Raw genomic sequence first — 7,538 nt, 5'->3', positions numbered from 1 at the left:
TGGGCTCGGGCCGGCAGCTGCAGGTGCGGGGCTCTTGAGCCGGGCCGGGCGCTCCTTGGCTCCCCCGCGCCGGGTTCCCAGGTCCCACCGCCACTGCCTGGGCGGGAAAAGAGGCCTTGCGGCACCGGCAGGAGGCGCCTCCCGGGGACGACACGCGGCTGCGATCCGCGGCGGCCTGACTCTCTGGGGCCACGAAACTCCCGGGGGCTGGTGTAACCTGAGCGCCTGAGGCTGGCAGCTGCGGTTGATTTCTCAGGATGTCCAGTGTTAGCTCCATGTCTTCCCCCTTCTTCCCGGGTAAGGTCATCGATGCCATCTATACCAGGCCCCCTGTGGACTACAGCGACCACCTGACCCGCCTCGGCCTTGGGCTCAGTGGCCTGTTTCTGTGTGGTGCTGCCGCCAATGCCATTCGTGTCTACCTCTTGCAAACTCCAGGTCAGCGCATTGGGAATAGGCTGAGAACTTCATTCTCCTCCCTTCTGAGGCAGGGTTGCTTTCTTTGACAAGACTCGCACAGGAGAATTGATTAACCGCCTCTCATCAGACACTGCACTCGTGGGGCGCTCCGTGACTGAAAACCTCTCAGATGGGCTCAGGGCCGGGGCCCAGGCTTCTGTAGCCATCAGTATGATGTTTTCTGTCTCACCTGATCTGCCCACCTTTGTTTGGGGCGGTGCCTCCAGTGTCAATCATTGCTGTAATTTATAGACGGTATCTACGGAAACTGACCAAAGTCACCCAGGATTCCCTGGCACAAGCCACTCAGCTAGCTAAGGAATGTACTGGCAGTGTAAGAACTGTTTGAGGTTTTGGAAAAGAAATGACTGAAATACAGATATATGCCAGCAAAGTGGACCACGTGACGCAGTTAGCAAGGAAAGAGGCGTTACTCTGGGTGGCTTCTTTGGAGCAACTAGGCTCTGCGGAAACCTGATTGTGCTTTCTGTCCGGTACAAAGGAGGGCTGCTGATGGGCAGTGCCCACATGACCGTGGGTGAACCCTCTTCCTTTCTAATGTATGCTTTCTGGGTTAATGTATGCTTTCTGGTTAATGAATGCTTTCTGGGTTGGAATAAGCATTGGAAGTCTGAGCTTTTTCTACTCAGAGCTGATTGAAAGGACTGGGTGCCGGGGGGCGCCTCTGGGAGCTCTTGGAGAGAGAGCCCAAGCTGCCTTTTAACGAGGGGGTCACCTTCAATGAGAAAAGCTTCCAGGGTGCTTTGGAGTTTAAGAACGTGCATTTTGGCTATCCGGCTCGCCCAGAGGTGCCCGTATTTCAGGATTTCAGCCTTTCCATTCCGTCAGGATCTGTCACGGCACTGGTTGGCCCAAGTGGTTCTGGCAAATCAACAGTGCTTTGGCTCCTGATGAGGCTGTACGACCCTGCTTCTGGAACTATCAGTCTTGATGGTCATGACATCTGTCAGCTAAACCCAGTGTGGCTGAGATCCAAGATTGGGACAGTGAGTCAGGAACCCATCTAGTAAACCACATGAGACCCTTTAATGCAAAACAGTGTTGCAGAAAAAAAAAAAACAAAAACTAAGAGACTGAAATATGTAAACCACATATCATGTTATTTGAAAAATACTTTTCTCCAGTGTAAAATATTGTTTTGAAATGTACCTGTTCTCAAGATCTTTTTATTCAGAGTTTTAACAATTGTAACTTTTTCAATGTCTATAGCACCGAAGCTATTTTCAGATTTTGCATTTTCTTTTATTGTGGAATATTTTAATATAGCATGGCACCTCATTTTCTTTTGCCTGAAGATTGAAGCTATTGTCCAATGACAACTTTAAAAAGGGAATTATAAATAAAAAGCCTGATTATTTTAGGCCAGTTTACCAATCACTGTGTAATTCTTCTGGTAGTATTCTAATTTAAGTTCAATTTTACTGGATAGAGTAATGGAAAATGAAAATTTAACCCTGTATTCCGATAATCTCATGAAGCGAAGTTAACTATTTAACATCAGCTGGAAAGAAGGGAACATTTCTAGTGCCTGTCTCCTGTGTCTTCAAAGGTGTGATAGGTGAGGAATATGTGTTCCTATGGGAACTATGTTTGAATATGTGCAGTTTTCAAAATTTTGGCACATGAAATCCTAACAAGTTTTTAAAAGGGCAGGAACTTTATTTTTTGAACAGGAAAACCTATTTTTTGAACAGGAAAACCCATTTTTTAAATTCACGTTTGACTTCTGGGAAGCAAGGGACAAACTAGGTATTATTAAGAATGAATGATTTTCTCATTTAAGTTGTTTGAAGGCATGTATTTTGAAAAATATCTTAGAAATTTATAATTTCAAGACGAATTGAATCTTATAACACTTTTGGAATTTCATTAATAAGGCTAAAATCTGAGGAATATAACTAATTTTCAGCCTTAAGACATTTCAGTTTGGAAGTCCTTGCTATTCAATAGAATAACAAGAAACCTTCAGAATGTATCACTCTCCTGAAAAGAAGATATTAATAAACCCTTTTTTATTTCTGGTTATACTTTTATTTATAGTCTCAAAATTACTAAAGCAATGCTGACAACCATTGAATTTGCCATGGTTTTTATTCAGTGCTGTTAATGTGCTGTTGCCTGAAGAAAAAAGTGCTTTTTCTCCATTGATGAGGCTAGACCCTAAGAAGTAATTAAGTCAATGGAAATCAAATGGAAGTTTTGCCATGAACTAAGTATTTATTAGTTCCCTGATTAGACTGGGAGAAGAAACCGCTATTTCATGACAAGCATGGAATATTATATTTTATTCTTCATAATTAGTGAATAAAATTTATAGGAATGAATGAATGTGGTGTTTTCTGAAATAGTAAACAGTACATCTGTGACAATCATTTTAACAAGCTCTACTTGTGTTCTTTATAAAGTGTGATTTTCAGAAAGCAAACAAAACACAATTACAAGGTTGAATCTGAGGAAAATAATCCTTGTGCCATGGAGGTATTTACAAAATTGCATTGCATTGTTATGTTTTATTTTCTGATACATGATGTTCAATTATATCTTTAGGTAATATTTATATCATAGATTAAAATGTATAGTGAACTTAAAAAAATGTATCGGCCGGGCGCGGTGGCTCAAGCCTGTAATCCCAGCACTTTGGGAGGCCGAGACGGGCGGATCACGAGGTCAGGAGATCGAGACCATCCTGGTCTACACGGTGAAACCCCGTCTCTACTAAAAATACAAAAACTAGCCGGGCGAGGTGGCGGGCGCCTGTAGTCCCAGCTACTCGGGAGGCTGAGGCAGGAGAATGGCGTAAACTCGGGAGGCGGAGCTTGCAGTGAGCTGAGATCCGGCCACTGCACTCCAGTCCGGTCGACAGAGCGAGACTCCGCCTCAAAAAAAAAAAAAAAAAGTATCATCAGGTTATTTATTTGAGGTTTTTCACTTTTTTTGATCTTGGAAATTGTAAGTATAAATTTCGCTCTTACTACTGCTTTTTGCTGTATCCCATAGGTTTTGGTATGCTGCGTTGCCATTTTCATTGGCTTCAATACATTTTTCAATTTCTTCTTAATTTCTTTGTTGAAATTCTAAGGATCATTAAAGGCTACTATGAGCAACCATAGGCCAATAAATTAGAAAACCTAGAATATAAGGATACACATACAGAAAAAATCACATTATCAATTTATTCTTTTTTTTATTGTTGAGACGGAGTCTCGCTCTGTCGCCCAGGCTGGAGTGCAGTGGCCGGATCTCAGCTCACTGCAAGCTCCGCCTCCCAGGTTTACGCCATTCTCCTGCCTCAGCCTCCCAAGTAGCTGGGACTACAGGCGCCCGCCACCTCGCCCGGCTAGTTTTTTTCATTTTTTTTTTTTTTAGTAGAGACGGGGTTTCACCGTGTTAGCCAGGATGGTCTCGATCTCCTGACCTTGTGATCTGCCCGTCTCGGCCTCCCAAAGTGCTGGGATTACAGGCTTGAGCCACCGCGCCCGGCCTATCAATTTATTCTTAAATAGGCTTTGGTAATTTGTCTCTTTTAAGAACTTTAAACTGCCAAATTCGTGAGTATGGAATTGTTCATAATAGTTATTATCATTTAAATACAGAGGTTCTGTAATGATATTTCTTCTTTTATCAGTCCTTTCTTAGTCTTACTAGTATGTAACAACTTTATTGATCTTTTCAAAGTAACATTTGTTTCACTTTGTGAATTTACTATTTACTTCCAATTTCATTTCTTTCATTACCTCTGTTATTTTATTTTTTTCAAATTATGCTTCAATGTATTTGTTTCTTATTTTTTAATTGACTTTTAAACCTACGTATTTTTCCAATACAAGAAGTTCAAGTAATAAATTACCCTCTCAATTTAACTCTGCACCACAAATATGTAGCTGTGTTATAATTTTATTTTTAACTGACACATAATTGTGCATATTTATGTGTACATAGTGATGTTTCAATACACAGTGTATATATTTAATCACCCTGATGAGATGATAGTAATTAGCATATCCATCATTGCAAACATTTATCATTTCTTTGTTTTGGGAATATTCAATATCCTTTGCTAACTATTTGAAACTATATATTATTGTTACTATTGTCATACCATAGTGGTATAGAGCTTCAGAACTTACTATTCCTATATAGCTTTAATTTTGAATCTTTTAACAAATCTCTTCCTATCCCTTCCTTCCTCTTACACTTCCCAGCCTTTAGCATCCTCTGTTTTACTTTTAACTTCTATAAGATCAAGATATTTTAGCTTCCATATATGAGTGAGAAGCTGTAATGTTTACCTTTCTTTTCTTGACTCATTTCACTCACATTATATCCTCCATTTCCATGCATGTTGCTGTGAAGGACAAGATTTCCTTCTCTTTTATGGCCGAATAGTACTTCATTGTGTATGTATGTATGTATAACTTTTCTCTTCTCTTCTTTCTCTTTCTTTTCTTTTTCTTTCTTTCTTTCTTTCCTCTTTCTTTCTTTCTCTCTTTCTTCCTTTTTCTTTCTTTCTTTTCTTTCTTTCCCTCTCTCCCTCTCTTTCTTTCTTTCTTCTCTTTCTTTCTTGAGATGGAGTCTTGGTCTGGAGTGCAATGGCGTGATCTTGGTTCACTGTAACCTCTGCCTCCTGGATTCAAGTGATTCTTCCACCTCAGCCTCCCGAGTAGCTGGGGACGTGCCACCATGCCCAGCTAGTGTTTATATTTTTAGTAGAAATGGAGTTTCGCCATGTTGGCCAGGCTAGTCTTGAACTCCTGACCTCCAGTGATCCACCCACCTTGGCCTTCCAGAGTGCTGCGATTGCAGGCGTGAGCCACCATGCCCGCCGAATATACCACATTTTCTTTAACCATTCATCTGTTGTTGGACCCTTAGGTTGATTCCATATCTTGGCTATTGTGAATAGTGCTGAAATAAACATGTAGGTGCAGATGTTTATTCAATATACTGTTTTCCTTGATTATATTTTTTCTAAATTATCTTTTGATTTCTTTTGTGAACTATGAGTTAGTTAAATAGTTTTTCATGTTATTTACAACTATTTGGGGATTTCCTGTGTATCTCATGTCATTGATTTCAAAGTAAATTTTATTGTGATCAGAGAATATATTCTATAAAATCTAAAACTTAAATTCATTTAAACTTACTCTTTGATTCAGCATTTGGCCTATGTTGGCGATGCTTTCAATACACAAGAAAACAATGTATATTCAGCATTTTAAGTATAGTTTTTATAAATGTCAATAAGATCAAGGCGATTTCTAATGAAGTTGAAATATTCTATAGCCATATGATTGGTTTGTCTTACTGTTCTATCAGTGATGAAAAGAGGGATGTTAAAATCTTTAATTATTATTGTCATTTATCCATTTCTCCCTTCAGTTCTGCTTACTTTCCTTCATGAATTATGAGGCTTTATTATTAAGTGGGTGTCCCTTTTGGAATATTATTGTCCTCTGATGAATTGGTTATTTCATAATTATGAAATGCCCCCATTTTCTCTTATAATGCACCCTCTTTTCCAGTCTACATTGCATTTTGCTAATACAGCCACACAAGCTTCCTAATACTTGCTGTGTATATGGTTTATCTTTTCCTATAGGTTTACTTTTCACCTATCTGTGTCTTTATGTTTAATGTATGCTTCTGGTAGACAACATTAGATGTCTAATATGACAATCTCTACCTTGTACTTGGATAATTTAGTTCATAAATATGTTAAATGAAAGGTGTTGCCAGTTTTAAAAACTGTACAATCTGTTTCTTAATTGTTTCTCTTATTTTTGCTTAATTGCATTTTAAGTATTCATTTTAAATTGCATAGATGAGTTAGTTGCATTGCTTTTCTATTGAGTTAATTGTATTACAATAATCATCAACTTATGCTTAACTAATCTAAATTTTACTTAGAGGTAATTTTTTACAACTTCATATATGATGTAAAAAACAACTTCATATACAATGTGGAAAATCCTTTTTCTATGTTTACATTCTCTCCAGTGATGGATAGTGATGGCTACTTTGTCAAATCAAAACAAGGCAACATTTTACTAAAACGTGATCTGTGCTCCACCTATCCTATTCATTTGTACTGAGGACTTTTAGGACAGAAAAGTATTCTGCATGATACTCTACTGGTATTGATTGCATTTGCCCAAACTCATAGAATGTATGACAGCAAGAGTGAACCCTGGTGTAAACTATGGACCTAGGTGATAAGGATATGCAGCCAATGCAGGTTCATTGGCAGTAACTAATGCGCCACTCCAGAGGAGAATGAGCACAGAGGGTCAGGCTGTGCCTGTGCGGACACAATGATGTCTGAGAAATCTCTGTAGCTTTCTTTCAATTTTGCTGTGATCTTACAACTGCCCTAAAAAGAAAGTCTATTAAAACAAACAAAAAAAACCTAACAACAACAAAAACTGATGACCATAACATTTCCTTTATTCCCCGTCTTTTGTGATATTTTTAGTATAAATTTTTCTATGCACATCATAAACCTCACAATAAAATGATATCTTTTTCAACTTAAATACTCAGTTTCCCTTCAACGAAATTGACAGATAAAAAAAGTATTTCCTGTTACTCATATACTTATCATTTCTATGCTTTTAATTTCTTCTAATTTGGAGTTTAGATTTGATGTTATTTCCCTTCAGGCCAAAAAACTACTGTTAGCATGTTTTGTGGTACGGATTTGCTGGTGACAAATTAGCCCATTTAATTTTTCTGAAAATGTCTTAATTTTACCTTCAACTTTGACAGATATTTTAACAACATATAGAAATGAACCCGATGCTCTGTCATCTCCAAATACTTTAGTAGAGTGATTCTCAACCAGGGGGAGTTTTGCCCTCCACGAAACATCTGATAATATCTCAAGATATTTTTAGTTGTTAGTCTGGGGAATGGTGTGAGGAGGTGCTACCGTCATTTAGTTATTAAAGGCAAAGCAAGTCGCTAAACATCCTGCAATTCACAGGAAATGCCCACAACAAAGAATTAAATGGCCCAATGTCAAAAGCGATAGTGCCAAAGTTGAAAAACTCTGTTTTCAT

At 38.6% G+C, this 7,538-nt stretch overlaps 1 pseudogene; it reads left to right on the top strand.

Annotated features, from left to right (window-relative positions):
* LOC105505045 overlaps positions 1 to 1,487 on the top strand; it is an 8,165-nt pseudogene extending 6,678 nt beyond the window's left edge.
* The last annotated feature ends 6,051 nt before the right edge of the window (positions 1,488 to 7,538 follow it).

This window comes from Colobus angolensis, unplaced genomic scaffold (assembly GCF_000951035.1).
Source record: "Colobus angolensis palliatus isolate OR3802 unplaced genomic scaffold, Cang.pa_1.0 Scaffold97, whole genome shotgun sequence".
NCBI classification, from domain to species: domain Eukaryota; kingdom Metazoa; phylum Chordata; class Mammalia; order Primates; family Cercopithecidae; genus Colobus; species Colobus angolensis.
The sequence above is the reverse complement of the archived record's forward strand: the minus strand, read 5'-3'. Positions and strand labels throughout refer to the sequence as shown.